The sequence below is a fragment of the Rutidosis leptorrhynchoides genome, chromosome 8, assembly GCF_046630445.1.
Source record: "Rutidosis leptorrhynchoides isolate AG116_Rl617_1_P2 chromosome 8, CSIRO_AGI_Rlap_v1, whole genome shotgun sequence".
In the NCBI taxonomy this organism is placed as follows: domain Eukaryota; kingdom Viridiplantae; phylum Streptophyta; class Magnoliopsida; order Asterales; family Asteraceae; genus Rutidosis; species Rutidosis leptorrhynchoides.
The window spans coordinates 372,257,013-372,279,576 of NC_092340.1; positions in this window are offsets into that span (position 1 = coordinate 372,257,013).

The window sequence follows — 22,564 nt, forward strand, 5'->3', positions numbered from 1 at the left end:
AGAATGGCCATGGCGAGGAGACCGGTATCATTGGATGCGCAGGTGCCCTGCTGATAGGTGCATGTATTTGGCATGATTCGCATTGCTTGACAATACGCGCGGTGTCTGCATACATAGTAGGCCAATAATAACCTAACCGCATGATTTTTGACACAATGGACCTGTGTCCCGAATGAAGGGCGCATGCACCCTCATGCACCTCGCGTATAACTTCCTCTGCCTCTTTCGGACCTACGCACCTTAAATGCGGTCCCAAATAGTTTCTTCGATACAAGACGTCACCCTCGAGGGCATAAAGCGGTGCCTTTGTGCGGACTTTCTTCGCATCAGAGGAGTCCGCGGGTGAAGTGCCATCCCGTAAAGAAGCGATGATGGGCGTCATCCACGTTGGGCTTGATTCCTCAACCGGTGCCACTAGAGGCATCATGACAATAGATTTTGCGTTGAGTTCCTCTATTAGAATTTTCTTACCCATATGATCAAAAGCCAAGGCAGCTAGTTTGCTTAGCGCATCCGCCTTCTTATTTTGCCCCCGCATTACGTGCGAGATTTGAAAAGCCTCGAACTGGTCAGCGAGATTATGAACAAGCGATAAATATTGCTGCATAGCAATGTCGTGCGCTTCGAAGTCTCCGCAGACTTGATTGCATACTAGCTTTGAATCCACGTAAGCGTGCAAGATTTTAACATTTAGCTTATGCGCGATGCGCATACCTGCTAGCAGAGCCTCATACTCTGCTTCATTGTTTGTGACAGCAAAATTAAACCGCAGTGCGTACGTATGTTCCTCACCGCCTGGACCTGTCAAAATTACACCTGCGCCTGCGCCAGATGCGCTACACGCACCATCGGTGTATAATTCCCATGGTGATAGAACAGGTGCGGGCGGATCTTGATGTTCTGCTGACGCTTCGACATCCGCAGGTATTTCTGCTAGGTAGTCAGCAAGTATTTGACCCTTAACCGCACTGCGTGAAGAAAAGTTTATTTCATGTTCTCCCAATTCGACTGCCCACTTGGCCATTCGGCCAGAAATCTCGGGCTTGTACAGTACCTGAATGAAATAAAATGATTGCGTTAGTCAATGCGGTAACCCCGGTCATTGCCGCAAAGTAATCATGTACCAACCTGTTTGATTGGCTGATCAGTTAGAACCACAATCGGATGTGCTTGAAAGTATCGGCGTAAACGCCGCGCTGTATGGACAAGCGCATATACTAACTTCTCTATTGGCGAGTAGTTTACTTCGCTTGATGTCAGCGTCTTGCTTACGAAGTAGACCGGCATTTGTGTCTGAGAAAACCTCAGCGTTAAAGTTCTGCGAAATAAATAATGCAAGTAAATTGATAAGTTACCTTTTCGCGGTCTGCGATGAGAACTGAACTGATTGCTTCCTTTGATGCCGCAAGGTACAGCGTTAACGTCTCCCCATTGACTGGCGCAGTAAGTGTTGGTAACTCTGCAAGCACCTTTTTCATCTCCTGAAAGGCTGATTCTGCTTCCTGAGTCCAGACAAAATCCTTTTTCTTCAAACAGTTTTTCAAAGTGTTAAAGAATGGTAGCTGACGCTCTGCGGCTTTTGACAAAAACCGCATGATTGCTGCGAGCTTCCCAGTGAGACTCTGCACATCTTTCTTTGTTTTCGGAGATGGTAAATTATCAATAGCTTCAATCTTTTTGGGATTAGCCTTGATGCCCCGCGCTGTCACCACATGACCTAGAAACTTGCCTTCCTCCTCTCCAAAGCTACATTTAAGCGGATTAAGCTTCATGTTGATCCTTCGCAGAGACGCAAACGTTTCTAGGATGTCTGCGAGCATGTCTTCTTCGGTGTTGCTTTTGATTACCAAGTCATCGACATACGCTTCAAGATTTCTGCCAATTTGAGGCTTGAATGCTGCGTCAATTACACGCTGATAGGTCGCACCCGCGTTCTTCAAGCCAAAAGGCATCTTTGTGTAACAATAAATACCCTGCGGCGTATGAAAAGCAGTCTTGTCTTCGTCTTCCGCAGCCATTAGAATTTGGTGATAACCTTTGTATGCGTCCAGAAAGCACTTATATCTGAATCCAGACAAAGATTCAACCTTCCAGTCTATCTCCGGGAGAGGGTAATTGTCTTTAGGACATGCTTTGTTAATGTCTTTAAAATCAACGCACATTCGCCAGTTACCATCAGCCTTTTTCACCAACACCGGATTGGCAACCCATGTTTGATAACGCACTTCGCATAGAATGTTTGCTTTGACAAGGTTGTCTACTTCTGCGCATAGCCAATCACTGCGGTCTAAAGCCATATGTCGCTTTTTTTGTCTAACAGGTGTGAGCGATGGATTAACATTCAATTTATGTTCCGCAATGTCCCGCGGGACACCTGTCATATCTGATTCGCGCCATGCGAAAACATCTGCGTTTGCGGACAATATGCCATGTAACTTAGCCTTGGTTTCAGCTGATAAACCTGCGCCGATTTTTATACCCTTATCTGGATGCAAGCGATTAGCAATGACCGCACTGCTTGCAATCTGCTCCTCGACGCTAGGGATGTTAATTTGCACAACTGACGCACATATCTCAATCTTTTGATGTGACGCCATTGTGGCAACTCCTCCCTTAGTAGGAAACTTAATCAAACCGTGCACTACCGAAGGTATTATGTTAAAACGCCGTATGAAATTTCTTCCCAGAAGCGCATTATATCGCGAAGTCGAGCGGATCACATAAAAGTCAACTAATTCGTTCCTTATTAACTGCGGATTCTTGTCATCTTCGAGCTCTATTAATAACTCTATCCGTCCCACGGGCCATGAGCTTTCTCCGGAAAAACCAGACAGCGTGATATCAGACGGACGTAGCTGCGCCTTCACGTGTGCGGGAAGAAATTGATAGCAATGCTCGTACATAATGTCAACGCCGCTCCCAGTGTCGACATGCATGCGCTTGACCTGCACCCCGCAAGAAGGAATGCGGCACTTGATAATGATAGGTTCATTCACCCTGTCAATTGTCATCACAGGAGGGAAAGTGATTGGAAGAAGTTCCCAATCCTGATGATCGTTATACTTTCTTCGCTGACCTAATCTCTCTGCATCAACCATGTTAATGGTTAAATCAGCATTTTTGGTCTTATCCACTTTCTGCCACGCGAAGGTTTTAGTTTTTAACCCCTCTTCTGCGGCTTTCCCTTTATCTTTCTTTGGCGGTTTGAGGTGATCCAACTTACCCGCACGGAGCGCCTCCAGTACCCGTTCCATCAAGTTTTTACACCTATTCGTATCGTGCCCGTAATCATCGTGAAATTCACAATACTTTGTCTTATCCCGCTTACCAAATTCCGTAAGCGGAGTTGGGACCGCGAAGGTCGCGCATACTGGCTCCGTCGCCAAAATTTCTTTGGGCGTTTTGGATAAGCTTTTAAGAAGCGCATAGTTCTGATTGTTGATGCCGCGCTGATTATTGTTTCGATAATTGCCACTTGATTTCCCTTTATCATTCCTGATAGGACCACCGCTAGGATACCTTCCGCGAGAGTTGTTACCACGATTTTGATCGCTCGAACGATCATCATCGTCCTTCCTCTCGTTGCGTGTGCTAGCTGTTGGAATGTCATTATCTTCGCCACTCCGCATATAGTCGTGGCATTCATTAAGCACCTCAGCATAAGTTGTTGGGACTGTATGGCGCAGACGCCTTACCAGTGTTGGATGACGTTCTGAGTTTATACCATGTATGAGTCCGGAAATCTGTTGCTCTGGTATACGCAGGCACTCATTAGTATACCTTGTGAGAAATTCGCCCAAAGATTCCTTGGACTTCTGCACGATGTCATGGCATTCAATGTGAGTGCGCTTGCGTGGTCTCTGATTCTGATATTGCAGTAGAAACTTTGTCCGCAGATCCATAAACCCGGCAATACTACCCGCCGGCAACTTATTAAACCACTCACGAGCAATACCCTGTAGTGTCATAGGAAATATCTGACACGCAACCGGATCCACCCAGCCTTGAGTGCGCATTGCGCCTTCGAAGCGCTGTAAAAAATCATCTGGATCGGTCAGGCCATTGTAAGTACCCAACGTGCTAGGTATCTTTGGTGCTGATGGAAACGGGTAGGCGGATATATGCGGAGGAAACTTGTCAAAGGTAGTCGGTAGCTCGAAGGGTGGTTTAACAGGATCCCCTTTCAAATTTGCAAAGAAACGCTTCATCATGTCCTGAACAAAGTCAGGTTGTGAAAATAAGTGAACCATATCGGGAGGTGCGGCCTGCATGAATTGACTTGCAAGATTTGCCTGCCCTTGAACATTTTGCCAAGGTTGACCCTGCGTCTGCGGATATGACCAAGGCTGCTGTGTTGGAAAAGAGGGATAACTTGAAGACGCGGAGTACACAGGTGGCTGTAAAGGAAGCGAAACCTGTGGCGCAGATATCTGCGAAACTTGAGGATACACACTTAAAAGCCCAACTGTATGCGCTGTGCTTTGCTGCTGCGCTGTTATCGGCGCCCAATGAGAGTTCGCATCTGGGATGACCCCAAATCCCCAACTATTAAGTAACGCCTGCGCATCCGCAGGAGTTAAAAATTGTGAAACTGGGCGCGGTGGTTGCCAAGGTTGCAACGGTGTAAATGACGAATTCTGCTGAATGCCCTGCGTATGCAGAGGTATTGAAACAGTGGTACTGTAAATAGGTACCTGGCCGCAGCAAACCACATGCGGCCCCGTTGTTCCACCGCCAACGCCTGCAAAGATGACCCTTGGATCCACTGTCGAAAAGTCCAGCCGCGTGGTTGTGACTGGTGAGTTTGCTCTTGGCGGTGTGACCCCGTCTGGATATATCGGCTTGTACCTCTGAAAGGGTTCGCCGGATATAGGTGGAGGGTATATCGTGTATCCCGCCTGAGTAGCGGCCTCCGTAGTCATAACCGGTGTATGTTGACTACCAGACGGTGCGTTCTGAACATCTGTTTGGGTATGTTCCGATGATTCCTCGGAAGTCATGATACTGTTAAAGAAAAAAATTCAAAAATTTTGTAAATAACGAGTCATACAATTCAAAACCTTAAAAGAAAAAGCAATTAAACAGTCTTGAATTAATTCGACTCTCAATGAAAGCACCACTTGATCAAGCATATTTTAACCGAGGGGTCTTAACATGCTTGCTCAACGTAAAGGAGGGGTTTAAGGATCTTAGAACGTGGCTCTCCGGTCCGGCTACCGTGAATAACCCTGGCCGACATGATGATGTCGGCGGGGTGGCCAAGTGATTAAGTCCACCTTCGATGACGTCCGTCGATCAGAAGGCCCCAAGCAAGGTTGTAGGTACCAGTTAATAAAGAACTCACCTGTTAACCTTTAGAAGATGATAGAGGATGTAAGTTACGTAGGATGTGTGGTAGAAGATGGCTACGTAACGTGGTGTGTTGCTAACGACGATTAGGGTTTGTATTTATAGGCAAACCCTAATTCTAGAATCGTCATAGGATAGTGATAATCGTTTCCATAACCATCTCCCCCGAATCACGGATATAATTATGGAAAAGATATTTGCTCAACCGCCGTAAAGGGACCAGATACGGATCCGCATGCCGCATGACGCATGAGAGCACCCCGCATGCGCACCATAGCGCATGCCCGTGTGTATGTTACATGCGCATGCGGGCTGCGGTATCATTAGCGATCTAAAAAATCATTTTAAAATGCAGGTGATCTAAAAACACAAAATGATAAACTTATGTTGTCTCCTGATATATAATCCATAATATATATTTTAAACATAAACATTGATTCAAATTAAAGTCAAATATTGCAAATTAAATATAGATATTTGTCTTTAATTTTACATATTTTTGTTATGTTTATGTTTGAAAATATTTATAAAAGTCAACATCTGTCTCGACTCTATTTCAAGTATTGTGACGTTTTTAATTAGGTCTCGACAGTCTCAATCACGTTTCGTGTCTTTTACAAGCTTGTGTGTAGGTAAATGTTAGAGATACTAGAATATTTGTGTACTCCGTAATTTTTTGAAAACACAATAAAAATATATTGTTGTTTAATCTTGTGAACGCCAGAACAAATAAAAAAGTATTGTACGTTAACGGGCAACGTGCAATTGGCGGTCGTCTTCATGGGTTACTTTTGATAGTTACGGATCAACGGTTTATAAGATTAAATCCCAGCCATACATTTGGAAACATACAAAATTTGGTTGTTCAGACTCAATTCCCGGGTTTTTTCATATTCTTTGCTTCTTCAAATAAAACAACTTTTACTTTTGGCAAAATATTATTTACTGTTTCCTTCATTCCTTGACCTGTGAAAATTTCTCAAAAAATCAAACTTTTTGCTAATTAAATAATTACATTTATTTCTTAAAGGCAACACTTGAAATTTTAAACAAACAATTCATAGTTAGAGCACTGGGAGTGGTGACTGAGGTCACTTGGCATGTCAGGCCTGACTTGCTGAGTCAGAAAAAGTGGGGAGTGGTGACCTCTGTCAGTTAGGCATGTCACTTTATATTTATTTTTTTATGATTTTAAATATAAAATAAATGAATATAATTATAAAAATTAACAAAAATAAAAATAACTTCCATTAAAATAAAAATAAAACATTACAATTCCTAAAAAAAAAAAACATTACAATTCCTAAAAATTTTAAAAAAACATTACAGTTCCTATTTATTAAAGACAAATACGAAACGCTTCAATTTCCACTTCGAAGCTTGGCCCGAATCGCCGCTTTCTTCGCTTGAAGAACCTGTGCATCTTCTTCATCCATTCCCTCGGTAGATATTTGTAGTATTTTCAAATCAAAGTAACTAGTCATTGATTCAAAAGTGCCGCTTGCACTTTCATCAAACGAGGATCTTGCGGAAGCGGCGGAGCTCGAAGACGTCTTTTGTGATTTTGATTTTCTTGATTTTCTGGGAGGTCGTGGTGTTGCATCCTCCCCATATAGCTCCGCATTTGGATTCTCTTCCGGTTCTTCCGGTTCCTAATCTAGATCACAATCATCCAAACTAATACAATCACGTCTGGTTGTTTTAAGTGGAGTCGGATTGTTCCACTTTTGCTTGTCTTTTAGGAATTCCCAAGCTAGGTAATTGTTAAACTTCTTAAACGTCTCCACCTTGTATTGTGCATCACAACGTTCTTTGAAATTGACACCACCCTCGCCATTACGTGGAACTCGTTTGAGACGACTCACGATTCCACCATACTTTCTGCAACATTCATTCATTTTTGTCCATTTGGAGGTCAACATATCCTTTGTTCGTTTGTAAGGTGGACCCCTAGAATGGTACTCATTCATAACCACGTTCCCAAACGAAGATGACTTTTGATCAATGCCTTGGTTTGGATCTTCAGAAGCCGCAATCCATGATTGAGCTAAACGTAGCTCATCTTCGGGTTCCCACAAATACTCAGTTTGTCTTCTAGGTTGAGACGAATCGACCTCAACTTCTTTTCCTTTAACGTTTGCTCTCGACTTGCGTTTTGGTGCTTGTGGTATTTGTTGTGTTTGTTGAACTTGTGTTTGTTGTGCTTGTGGAACTTGTGATTGTTGTTGTTGTTGTTGCCACAACATAAATGCTTGTATTTGCTCGGGAGACATTTGTGTCATTGATTGTTGTGAATTGGCAAAATTTGAAAAATCGAGATTAGCCTCACCACCACCACTAGCCGAACCTTGAGCCGATCCGGGTGAATAGGGTGAGAGTGGACTCCATTGTGGATGATAATAATTTGACATTTTTTTTGAATGAGATTTGTGTTTGTGAATGAGATTTGTGTTTGTAAATGAGATTTGTGTTTGTGTTTGTGTTTGTGTTGTATATATATAGAAAGTAGAAAGTAAAAAAGAAAAAAAAATAAAAAACAGTAAAAAATGCCCAACGGCTATGGGACCGTTGAGATTTAATTTTTTTTTATTAAATGTTTACTTCATCTTCGTCGCGGTGGCGACTGACTCAACCGAAACGGACGAAAGTGACGCGACTAGGGAGTGGGGAAACGTGCGACGCGGTTGGGGACGGGATACCCGACGGGCACCACTCCTAGTGCTCTTAGGGGTATCTGGGCAACAATGCAAATTCTTAGTGAAAGATTTGTGTTTATTTAGATTCAGTTTAGAGTCAAGAATCAAAGTATTTTTGAATTAATGATGGTGGTGAAATGGTTGATGTTATTTAAGATTGTTTAGCTATAGGTCTAGTGATTCTAGACTTACTATTCTTATAAGGGATAGTTAATGTTATGTTTAAATCTTATTACTAGCATACTTGCAACATATTTAGAGGGTGTCTAGAGAGAGTGCAACAAATAATCAGGTAATCCGTTTAGATTACGTACATTTGAATGAAAATTTTATTTTATCAAGGTAAGGTAGGTTAAGCAGAGTAGATCATATTTACGTTGGTTGATGAGGAGAGTGACGTAGAATGTGATGCATATGAAACTGCTACGTTTATGGCTGAGAAGATTGTCTCTAAGATAAAAGTCCGTTGGCATTAACTTATTATAGAAGTCCATGAAGTTATAAATGGAATTTATAACTACGGAATTGAATAACTTCATGGAGTTCTATAACTACGAAAATTGACCTTAAACGTTTAAGATCTAGTTTCCGGAGTTCTGATCATATTATATTGATGTTGATCGAAAACAATCTCATTTTGTGTAGGATCTTTCAGAATATTTATATTTATTAATTATTAATAATCTACTTAGAAACCTATATATGTGTGTGTGTGTGTGTGTGTGTGTGTGTGTATGTGTGTGTGTGTGTGTTAAAACTCATATGTAAAATATTTCTCCTATAATGTTACCCCTTTTTTTGGCACTTGGTTCCTTCGTCTTAAGTAAATTTAAGTTGACTTTTTTTGAAGCAGAGCGACCTTATATTGCTAGAAGCTTTTGTATTTTAATGTTTGTAAACTTTTTATAGATTTCTAACGTTTATGAACACCCATAATATATTGTTCATATATTTTGTTTATCTTTTCACTATTTATTTTGTGACAACCCTGAAATTTTCGATCAAATTTAAACTTTAATCTTTATATGTTTCCGACACGATAAGCAAAGTTTGTTAAGTTAAATCTCAAGGATTTTAAACTATGTTCATACATTCATTTAACCTTGACCGGATTCTGACGATTCACGAACCATTATATAAATAGATATAATTATATAGATAAATATGTATATATTATAACTTGAGAATATTAACAAAGAATTAAACGTATAATACTTTACATGAACGTATCTGTTTCAATATGTTCATCGATGGAATTAGAAGATAATATCAAATGATTGATTTATCAGATACATTGAATTATGATTATGAGTCTCTGTTGAGAGGTCCACATTGATTTGAGAAATCTTTCCATTTTAACAATATCCGAAAAAATGGTAAAGTGATTTACAAATAAGAACAAATAGGTCAATTAACGATAACTCGACAAAGGTTAGTAGAGATTAAATTTCAACACAATGATTGCCTCGAGTCTTTTGATAAAATAATTATTAGTTTTCATAATATTGAAAACGTTTTATGACATAGTTGAAATCATTTAAGGAATGAATTTGAATATATACAATAGGTCGAAACGTTAATTGTTAGAACTAATTATATATAAATAACTTGCAACGTGCATTTAAAACGTGTTCATTAAATATATATGTTTTCAAATTAGTTAAGTACACGATAGTAACACTCTCTTAGTGATGCGATGGATATTTAAAACGTTAGTACATAAATAAATTGTATCTATTTAAGTTTTAAAATGAAAACGTTACGTGTTATAATATTTTTCTAAACGATTATAAAACAAACTTTAAAATATAATTAGTTTGAAAAAATAAATATTATATTATTAACTAAATATTTCAAATACCTACAATACGTACAAATTTATATTTTTAATGAATATATATATTTTACAAAGTGATAGATATAATATTAACTTGGTCATAAATCCTTAATTTGAAATATACATTTTGACAAATAACGAAACATTGATTTATAGAAGCAAATGACCACAACACTCAAATGAAAAGATTATACTTTAGATAATATAATCTATCGAGGTTTAAGTCTATTTATTTTTTAAAGGTACACGTCGCGAAACATAAAGTACTAGTTTTCTAATCGTACGAAAATGCGTTCGAGAAACCGGAACCAGGACATAAGTCGAGCATAAACGTACGAGTTAGTGGAACTAAAATTACAAGTTAACAATGCACTTAAATATAATATAATATATAATTAATTATATAAATTAAATATATTATATATATTATTATATAAATCGTCGGCAGCCTTGAAATCATTGGGAATGAGCTGGACAGGGGAGCTCCGCGATCGCGAAGCATATAAGCATTAAACCTCCGCAATCGCGGAGGTGTCGGTGACTGAATTGGTTATAAAACTCGATCATTCTCTGCTCCACTTTTCAATCTCTCTATCGAGAGATATATACTCCGTATTTATTTATTTTATTATTTATATTATTATTATTAATTCAAATGTATTATTAATAGTATAAGTATTATTGTTATTAGTATTATACCTAAAATACTACGACGAGGTTATGAGCGAGTTATTTCAAGACGGGTTTTTCCGAGTAGGATAGAGCTAAGAAAATTATGGGTTATAGTTATGGAGGTTATGGGTAATGTTCGTGGGTATGCTTGTGAGGTCAATCTAGTATTTATCCTCTCTGTCGCGTCTACGTACTTTCCTGCAATATTGAATCTCAATATTGATACGTGAGCACTCATAACTTAACTTTTATATATTAATAGTGTATCCCTAACTAGTGCTCGAGTATATAGGATTATGCATGCTTGTACGTTTGATATTATCGTTAGATAGATTATGTTGAATCCTGAATTAGATACACATGCTACTGAGATAAGGTATATGATATGCATGTCATTGGAAAGCTAGCGAAAAATTAAGAACTTTTCATTTAGATATCGAATGGTTTCGATGAACGGATTAAAAGATATAGTCAATTGAATTATTATTACTTTTAGTATAGTTATTGTTAAAATGATTATTATTACTATCGTCGTTATTATCGTCGTTATAATTATCCAATTATTATTATTATTATTATTATTATTATTATTATTATTATTATTATTATTATTATTATTATTATTATTATTATTATTGTTATTAATAAAAGGTATTATCATTAAAAATTGTTATTTTTATTATTATTACTATCGTTATTATCATTAAGGTTATAATTAGTATTATTATTATTATTATCATTAAAATAGTTATTAGTATTATCATTAATATTATCATAATATTTATTATTATTAGTATTATTATAATTAAAACTAATATTAGTAACATTTAATTATTATGATTTCTATTATTATCATTATTATGAACGCGATATAAAAGACGACTAAAAGCTATTAACAAATTGATTAGGAAATAATGAGTATAAGTATCATGATGAAATAAAAATATTGTAAGTAATTGATTTAGATAAAAATATCGTTTTCATTATTTTTATCATTATTATTATTATTAAAAGTATTATTAATATTAAAACTATCATTTTAAAAAAAAATTATTATATAGGAATATCATTGTTAATATAAAATATCATTATTATTATCATTTTAGTATTATTATTATTATTATTATTATTATTATTATTAATAAAATTATCATTTTATCATAATATCATTTTTTTAGTAAATATAAATATTGTTATTATTTTTAGCAGAATAATAATAATTATTATTACAAAATAATACGACTTTTACTTACTATTGTTATTATCGATATTATTTTATCAATTAAATATGCGATACAAAGATATTTTACTACGTGTAATATAATTACATTAATAATACCTATCATATTATTTTTATGACATTAAATGAACTTTATAAATATTATTACTTAAGATATATAAAAGTATATTTTTATTATATAAATTTTAATATAAAATTTTGATTATTAATAAATGAATTATATTATTTACTCTAATAAAACCTGTTAAAAATATTTAAATATATAAAATGACTATATTTAAACTATATAATAATCAGGTATAGATTTTGGAAGTCATTTTGGTCAAGTTGACTTTTGTTGACTTTTGCATATTAGTCTCGAGCATTAGGATTGTGGTACACTATGACTTGACCTAAATTGTTAGACAAATATTGACCAACATATAAATATATATAATTAATATAGGTTCGTGAATCCGATGCCAACTTTGCCCTTGTTCAATGCCATCATATGCTTAATTACTACGAAATACAATATTGTGAGTTTCATTTGCTCCCTTTTTAAATGCTTTTGCAATATATATTTTTGGACTGAGAATACATGCGCTGCTTTTATAAATGCTTTACGAAATAGACACAAGTGATCGAAACTACATTCTATGGTTGGATTATCGAACCGAATATGCCCATTTTTAGCTTGGTAGCCTAAGAATCGGTGTTTATGATAATTGCCACCAATTGACGCGAATCCTAAAGATAGATCTATTTGGCCCAACAAGCCTTATCCGAGTTTCGGATGCTTTAGTACTTCGATTTATCATGTCCGATGAGAGTCCCGAAATGATGGGGATATTCTATATGCATCCTGTTAAGGTCGGTTACCAGGTGTTCACCATATGAATGAATTTTAATTCGCGAGTTACGTGTGTCAATATATGAAATCTTGGGTCTATTAAAGTGATGGAAATGAATGGTTATGATAAAATAATGAACTCACCAACCTTTTGGTTGACACTTTAAAGCATGTTTATTTTCAGGTATTAAGGAAATCTTCCGCTGTGCAATTGCTCATTTTAGAGATATTACTTGGAGTTTGTGACGATCCTTCCAAATCCCTTTGGACGAATACATCATTCATTAATTTCATAGTGATGTTTTGACCTCTATATGATACGTTTTGTAAACATTGCATTCTTTTCAAAAGGTACACAGTAAATGAATATCAATTTCTAAGGTTTTCAACGTTTGATGATTTCTACATATAGACAATCACCATAAATAATAGTTTACCATAATACATTCGTTGACAATGCAGTTAAAATAAGATACACGGTGATGATTTTGTGAATGCAAAGTTTTCTTGAATAAAGCATGTATGACTCCATGCACATAGCTTGTATCACATATAAGCAAACATCAGAAGACTTCTAGAAACCTGAGAATAAACATGCTTAAAAGTGTCAACACAAAGGTTGGTGAGTTCATAGTTTTAATGTTGCGCATAATCTGTATATAAAGGTGAATCACAAGTTTTCAGTTGTTTCATCCAGAAACGTTTATCAAAATATTCTACGAAATTGAGCACCCTGGTAACTAAACTTAACGTATATATAATTTATACCCTTTGTATAATCATCTTAATAATACACGCAAACCAACGTGTACGCTTCTCAAATAGCATACGCCCGTTAAAAGGCAAGTGCTCTAGCTCGGACGGGGATATCAAGCCCTATGGATCAATATATAACTACTCGCGCCCACCAGTTCTTATAACCGGCAGTTACTAGTTACCAAAGCTAAGGAATTTTCAGTTCAAACTCGGTGTAGAATTTAGTATGTACTTGTATCCATTGCGTTTAAAATAAAGTGCATGTATTCTCAGCCCAAAAATATATATTGCAAAAGCAATTAAAAAGGGAGCAAATGAAACTCACCTTAACAGCACATAAAGTAATTCACCGGAATGTGACCGAAACTCGGAATGTAAAATAACCGTAGATCTCAACCTAGAGAACATATGTTGGTCAATACATGTCTAACAAATTAGGTCTGGTCATAGTGTATCACAATCCTAATGCTCGAGATTATCATACAACGTCAACAAAAATCAATTTGATTCAAAATGACATCCAAAATTTATATATGTTTATTATATAACTTAAATATAATTGTTTTATATATATTTATCAGATTTTATTAAAGTAATAATAATAATAATAATAATAATAATATTGATTATTAAATAATAATAATAATAACGATAATAACGACGATAACGATAACGATAATCATTTTAACAATAATACTTTAAAATTATAGATAGTTCAATTGACGATATCTTTTAATCCGTTCATCAAAACAATACGATATCTAAATGAAAAGTTTATAGTTTTTCGCCAGCTTTTCAACGACATGCATATCATATACCTTATCTCAATCTCATATGTATCAAATTCATGATTATCATAAAATATCTAACTACGAAACTAAACATACAAACATGCATAATCATATATACTCGAGCACTAGTCAGGGATACACTATTAATATATAAAAGTTAAGTTATGAATGCTCACGTATCAATATTGTGATTCAATATTGCAGGAAAGTACGTAGACGCAACGGAGACAATAAACAATAGTTTGACCTCACGAGCATACCCCTGGTCCTTACCCATAACCTCCATAGTTATAACCCATAATTTCCTTAGCTCTGCCCCGCTCGTAAAACCCGTTTTTAAATTACTCGAACAGCACTCCGTCGTAGTATTTTATGTATAAATAATACTAATACTAATACTACTAATAATAATAAGATTGATAATAATAATCTTAATAATAATAATAAATAAAATTATATAAATAATAAATAAAATACGGAGTATTGTAAATGAAGGTTGAGGTGTGTGTGAAATGCAGTACACGAGTTGAATTTATAAAGAATTCCAAGAATTAGACTCCATGCGATTGCATGGAGTTCTCTTGTTAATATCATGCACTCGCATGAGTGCAATTTACAGCACAACATCATTTGTTTTATTCTACCGACACCGTTTTTATATTATTTATATATATAATATATTTAATTCATGTAATTAATTATATATTATATTATATTTATGTGCGTAGTAAAAATGTAATTTTTGTTCAAGTGACTTGTACGTTGTCACTCGGCTCATGTACCTCTTTCGGTTTTTCGAACGCACTTTCGTACGTTTAGAAAACTAGCCTTTTACGTTACGCGACATGTACCCTTATTAATAATTTGACTTACTCATCAATAAATTATCTTATAAAAAAATGTAACTTATAAAATTGAGCGTTGTGGTCATTTGCTTCTATAAATCAGTAGCTCGTTATTTATCAAAATATATTATTTTAAATCAGGACGTTTTATGACTAAGTTAAAATATATATATATTTTTATTTAGAATTGTAAATTTGTACGTAATATATATGTTTGAAATATTTATCTAATGATATAAAGATAGAGTTTAAATTTGTTCGAAAATTTTCGGGTCGTCACAGAGTCATTCATGACATATTTCAAAAGACGTTGCATTCAAGTCGTTGAGTTCAATAAAGATTATTATGACAGATTAGGTCATTTATAGTTTGGATATTATGAAATGGTATGCATGCCCGTCAATTTTTGATGTAATGAAAGGTTGTCTTTTGAAAATGAATGCAATATTTGTAAAATGTATCATATAGAGGTCAAATACCTCGCAATGTAATCATATGTTATTGTATTCGTCCTTTTGGATTAGGACGGGTCGTTTCACATTTTCATTTCATTTGTCATGCAAGTAATATCATGACATTTTGCGTTTTCTGGGAATGAACTTTTCAATTTTTTATTCAACTTGTGGAATGCACGAGCTCTACAAGGAAGTTTTGCAACACTGTTTTAATATATAATCACAACTTAAATTTTGTGCACTGTTTTTTACCTATCCATGCAATGCACGGCTCTAAAACATAGTATATATATATATACACTAGGTTTTTGAGCCCGTGTGTTGCACGGGTGTGTAAAAAATCGTGAAAAAATGCAATTTGCAGTTTATATTGGTATGTAAATAGCGATGCTAAAAATATAGGAAAAGTATAAGAATTATTTAAGAGCTCGTGGTGTTGACAAATTTTAAAAGTTCTATCGAATTTATGAGCACGTGGCGTTGACAAATTTGAAAAGTTCTTTTGAGTTTAAGAGCCGGCGGTGTTGACAAATTTTAAAAGTAGTTTTGGGTGATGTTAATAACTTAATGTCTACAACTTTTTTTCTTGCCATTAATATATTTTTAATTATATATAAGTTATATACTACGTAATATTTAGAGAAAATATGAGTACACTGAAAATTTGTCATGGAACGTTAAGTTACTAAAGTGTCACGGACTTATCTCGATAAGTTTACGTGCGGCACTTAGTCTCTACTAAGTTAGCCTTACTCGGACCTTATAACGATTCAAGTAACCAAAAGAGAAAATATTATAGAACAAGTGGAATTGAAGAAAATACTTATATTGCTTGAGAATGCTTTTCAAGAGAGAATGTTTGAGATTTGAGGTGTGGTGTGCTAAATGAGGCCACCTCTATTTATACTATGCATATCACAAAATGAATGGCTAGGATTAAATATAATGGATGGCTAAGATCTAAGAACTAGAAGCTTCATGTATCTAGATATTTCCATGGACATTCTATACCATTCCATGGAAGAACTCATGGGAAAGTTCTAGTGAACTTCCATGAGGTTCTAGGGCCTTCTTTGATTTTCACATATTGGGCCATAAACTTAGTGGGTTGGGCCATAAAATTGTTGGATTGTGACATTCTCCCCCGCCTAAGCTCACGACGTCCTCGTCGTGTGATCCTCGTGATACTTCTTGTTTTTGTCTGTGAACTGCCATAATAAGTCTTCGGCCTCCCAGCTTGCTTCACTATCGGGTAAGTTACGCCACTTAACTAGGTATTCTCTATAGCTCGGCACACCTCGTCTTCATACCGTTCAATGCAATAAGATATCTTCCACCTCACGATCAAACGAAGTCGCAACTGCCATTGGTACACGTTTGGAAACTCCTCGTTCTGGGTTTTCCTCGTCTCCATGATAAGGTTTTAGAAAACTTACGCGGAACACTGGATGGATCTTTAACTTGGGCGGTAGTTCAACTCGATATGACACTTTTCCAACACGTCCAATCACCGGGAAGGGGCCTTCGTATCTCCGGATTAGTCCCTTGTGCACCTTCCTAAATGTTTTGAACTGTTGCGGTAGAAGATTTACCATTACTTTATCCCCAACGTCGAACTTGACGTGTCGTCTTTTCTCGTCCGCCCACTTCTTCATTTTCTTGGCCGCTTTATCTAGTGATACTCGTGCCAAGTCCGCTTGTTTGTGCCATTCCTTCATCGTCTTATAAGCTACTGGACTATTTCCATCATATAAAGTGACTAAGGCATTTGGAGTTAATGGTTAACGTCCCGTCACCAATTCGAAAGGACTCTTCCACGTGGACTCACTCCTTTACATATTGTAGGAGAACTAGGCAATATCTAATAGTTTGGCCCAATCATGTTGATTAGCACTTACATAGTGTCGAAGATAGAGCTCTAACAGCGCATTCACCCTTTCCGTTTGTCCATCTGTTTGGGGATGGAAACTCGTAGAGAAGTTCAAGTCCGTTCCCATGATCTTGAACAACTCTGTCCAAAAGCTCCCCGTGAACCTCGGATCTCGATCACTTACTATCACATGCTGTATCCCCCAATACTTCACCACATTCTTGAAAAATAGTTTTGCGGTTTCATCCGCGGTAACTTCGGATGATGCGGCTATGAAGGTACCATACTTAGAAAACCGGTCTACCACGACTATAATACTCCCACACCCTTCCGACTTAGGTAAGCAAGTAATGAAGTCCATGGAAACACTCTCCCATGGTCTTTCGGTGTAGGTAGCAGCTGTAATAGTCCTCCTGGTCGGCGTTGCTCTATCTTGTCTTGTTGGCATATTAGGCATGTCCGCACGTACGTCTCTACGTCGTCTTCCATCCTTGGCCAATAATAAGTGCCTTCTACTAATGCCAGTGTCCTTTTGATACCTGGATGACCAGCCCACTTTGAATCATGACACTCCTTCAAGATTGTCCGTCTAAGATCACCTCACTTAGGCACATATAACCGATCTCCTTTGGTGAATAATAGATCACCCTTGAGCCAAAACCTTCGCGTTTTCCCATCTCGAGCCAATCCAACAAGGTTTTTGGCTATAGGATCATGCTCTAATCCCTCCTTTATACGATAGAGGAAGAATTGTGGTTTTATGATAGCTGCAAACTCCGCCTTATGACTTAGGGCATCAGCTACCACATTGGCTTTCCCAGGCTTATACTCCAACACATAGTCAAATTCGGCTAGGAAGTCTTGCCAACGAGCTTGTTTGGGACTCAACTTCTTTTGGGTTTGAAAATAACTCGTTGCCACATTATCCGTCTTGATCACGAACCTTGATCCCAAAAGATAATGCCTCCATGTCCTCAAACAATGAACCACCACCGCCATCTCCTTCTCCTGCACAGTGTACTTCCTTTCCGCCTCGTTAAGTTTCTGGCTTTCGAACGCGATCGGGTGACCCTCTTGCATTAGAACTCATCCAATAGCAAATTCTGATGCGTCTGTGTGTAACTCGAACGGAATGGTCACATCCGGAAGTCTCAACACCGGTTCTTCCATGACCGCTCCTTTCAACTCTTCGAATGCTGCTTGACATTTCTCATCCCACAACTAACCTTTGTTCTTCTTCAATAATTCTGTCAATGGAGCCGCTTTCGCTGAGTATCCCTTGATAAAATGATGATGGTAGCTTACTAAACCAAGGAAAGATCGTAAATCAGTCACCTTCGTTGGTGCCTCCCACTCTTGAATTGCCTTGCCCTTAGCCCCGTCCATGAGTAACCTTCCATTTTTAATTTGATGTCCAAGAAAATCCACCTCCTCTAATCCGAATGAACATTTCTCTAGCTTCACATACAACTCGTTGTCCCTTAGTACTTGGAATACTTGCTTCAAATGCCTCACATGATCTTCCATGGTGTCGCTATACACGACTATGTCATCTAATTACACCACGACAAACTTGTCGAGGAAGTGGTGAAATAATTTGTTCATCAAAGTACAAAATGTGGCAGGGGTATTGGTTAAGCCAAAGGGCATGACTAGGAATTCATAAGCGCCATACCTCATCACACAAGTGGTCTTAGCCTCATCTCCTTTGGTAATTCGAACTTGATAGTATCCCGACCTCAAGTCCAACTTGCTGAAGTATCTCGCTTTCCCAAGTTGATCAAACAAATCAGCAATAAGCGGAATTGGGTATTTGTTCTTGATAGTTACCTTGTTCAGTGCTCGGTAGTCTATACACATTCGCAAGGACCCGTCCTTCTTTCTTTGAAATAACACCGGTGCACCATAAGGGGCTTTTGAGGGACGGATATATCCCGCATCCAATAACTCCTTGAGTTGTCTCCGTAACTCCTCCAACTCGGGTGGGGGCATTCGGTAAGGGGCTTTAGAAGGTGGTTTTGATCCCGGCTCCAACTCGATCGCATGGTCTATCTCCCTCCTAGGTGGTAGCTTCCTTGGTAACTCCTTGGGCATGACATCCTCGAACTCATCAAGGACTTTCTCAATCTCCTTGGGTACCTCTAGTTTTCCCTTTTCTTCGACCATCTCTTGCCTTGCTACCGCTAAATAGCAAGTCTCGTTCTTATTGTATCCCTTCTTGAATTGCATGGCCGAAAGTGACTTGGATGCACTCTTGCTTCCACGTTCGGTTGACACCATACAAGTTTTCCTACCATCTAAGATACACAATGAGTTAGCGAACGGCATAGGAAAACCGCGTACCTTATCTAGGAACTCCATCCCAAGTACTAACTTGAAGTCGTCTATAGGAACGACCGATAAATCAATCGTTCCTTCCCATTCTCCAATCTTCACTTGCACATCTTTAGCCACTCCACTAATCGGTTTAGAATTCGCGTTCACCGTCTTCATCATTCCGCCCTCCTTTATCTCTTTAATCCCCAATCTCTTAGCTTCCTTAGTGGAGACAAAGTTATGAGTAGCTCCCGTATCTACCAAAGCTCGTACCCGGTTTCCTCGAACATAAACTTCCATGAATTGGTGTCCTTTAGCCATTACTTTGGGTACCTCCACCTTGGCCTTGATAGCGTTGAGTATTTGCATCGATCTCATGCACACATCCTCATCCTGACAACCCGCCTTTTGAGCTTCCATAGCATGAAGGCTAGCTTTCTTCGGACAATCTCGGGCTCTATGCGGTCCATCACATATGAAACATCCATCATTCTTGTAAGAAGTTTTTATGCTCTTGTTATTCCCGGTTGGTGGCTTACGTGTATTATCATTCCTTGATTGGCGGGCTTATCTCCCCTACCTTTCTCATGGCTCACCTTCTTATCTTTTAACTTGAACGAATCTTTCCTATTAGCATGGTCAACTAGTGCCTCCGCTTGAGCAATTGCGGTGGCAAGGTCTTGGACTCCTCGTCTCTCTAACTCCGTTTTAGCCCAAGGTTGCAAACAATCGAGAAAATAGAAGAGGAGAATATCATCGGGAATATCTAGGACCTCCAGGCTAAGGTTCGTGAATTCTTTAATATACTCCCGAATCGTCCCGAAATGATGTAATTTACGTAGACGACTCATCGTATCCTTTTGAGCATTCTTGGGGTAGAATTGATTCTTAATTTCAGTAAGGAAATCATCCCAAGTATCAATAGTAACCATACCTTTCTCGATATCTCCATATCGACGACGCCACCATAACGCTGCGGTATCCTTCAGGTAACGGGTTACCGTCTTGATCTTCGTTGCATCATCCACTATGTTGACTCCCTCCAAGTATTGTTCCATCTCCCATATAAAATCATCAATAGCTCGGGCTTCCCGCTTCCTCACGAACGGTGATGGTTTGGGAACGTCCACCTTGAGAGCATTGCATCCAGTGTTGCCACCCCCACTAGCCATGAATCTCAAACAAGAGTTCATGTTGGTTTGTAAATCCACGAGGCGTTGGTGAATAGTTGTAACAACCCAAATTTTTTTCGATCGTTTTATACATATGAGATTAATATTTACATAAATTAAACATTACCAACATGATAAGCAATCCAAATTGTTGAGTCTTGTGTTTTTGAAAAGAGTTTTACACAACGTTTGACCGTCCAATTTGACCGATGATATCACGAACTATATAACATATGATAATTATACGATTGTGTAAATATACGTATTTATACATATTTAACATGATCTAAGGATGGTTTAACATATCATTGTGTACTAATAACAATGAGTTATAAGTATACTTTGAGACTACTAACTTAAGTTTTCAAAACGATAACTATATGTAACGTTCTTTGACATATATACCTATAACTTATAATGCTTATACAAGTATCGTATAAATATGTATTTAATCACTTTTAAAGGGCTTATATACATAAAACAATATAAGTATATTTACAAAAGATAGCTACATTTGAATTCTCATTCCGTTTCCTCAAGATTTCTACACGTATACCTGGGGTATATGTAACCGTATTGTATGCAACTTCTAGATGTATATACTATTGGTATATACACATCAATTATCATCCTTAGCAGCCTTAAATGATTAAAGAACATGTGGAACCAACCATTTGTCAAGTAGCATGAATTATTTAGCAAGAAAACAAAATTAGGAATCTTTTCTTTCTTTATAAACTAAAAACGTTTTTATGCATGAACAGCATTTCTTCAATCCATTTTCTCACTCAAAACACTCCTAACTTCATACTTGATCATCTTCAATCATTTTCCCCATCATTTAGCTTCAATTACAAGCTTTAATCATCATAAAAACAACCTAGAATCAAGAAGTTGCAATATTACTTCCAATCTTTCAATCCAACTTCACCACTCTTTAGGATCAAGAGTTATACTTCCTATCCAGTAGCTTTATCCAAGTAACTTTAGGTAGTAACCTTATTCATAATCTTATTCGATTCATATTCATATAGCTATCTTATTTTGAGTTACAAATTATAACAACAAGAACATAGTTTGAATGATTTCAAACTTGTTTGCAAACTAAATAGATCCTTCTAACTTGACTTTTATAATACTTCAAGACCTGTAATATATCATAATGATATGCTAACTTAACAAGATACAACTTGATTTTACAAAGAACACCTTAAAACTGAATTTACGTCGTCGGAGTGCAACCGGGGGCTGTTTTGTGTTGGATAATTAAAAACCATCTTAAACTTTGAATTGGAAGTTTAAATTCTGAAAAAATGATATTTCTTATGAATATGTTAATATATAAAAATCTCATGGTGTAACTCAAAGTGTAAGTATTTTTGTAAAAATGATCATCTAGATGTTGTTTTACGACGGAAATGATCACTTTCATAAGATTCACCAAAGTTTGACCTATAACCTGTGATTTCAAATATAAACTAAGGTATTTACTATTAATATTCATAAATAATAGCTCGATCCAAGGAAGTGGCAAGTTGAACCAACAAAAACGGAGTTGTATTGAAGAAACTACGGCTAAAACAAAATTGGGTATCCGAAGCTAGTTTAGCTACGAAATTAATTGGAGTAAAACTAAACTAATCATATCTTTGCTAATTAATATGATATTTTATATATAATTACTTATGATTTGATTTTATATATTTCAGAACCACCCGTAAACAACACGAGAG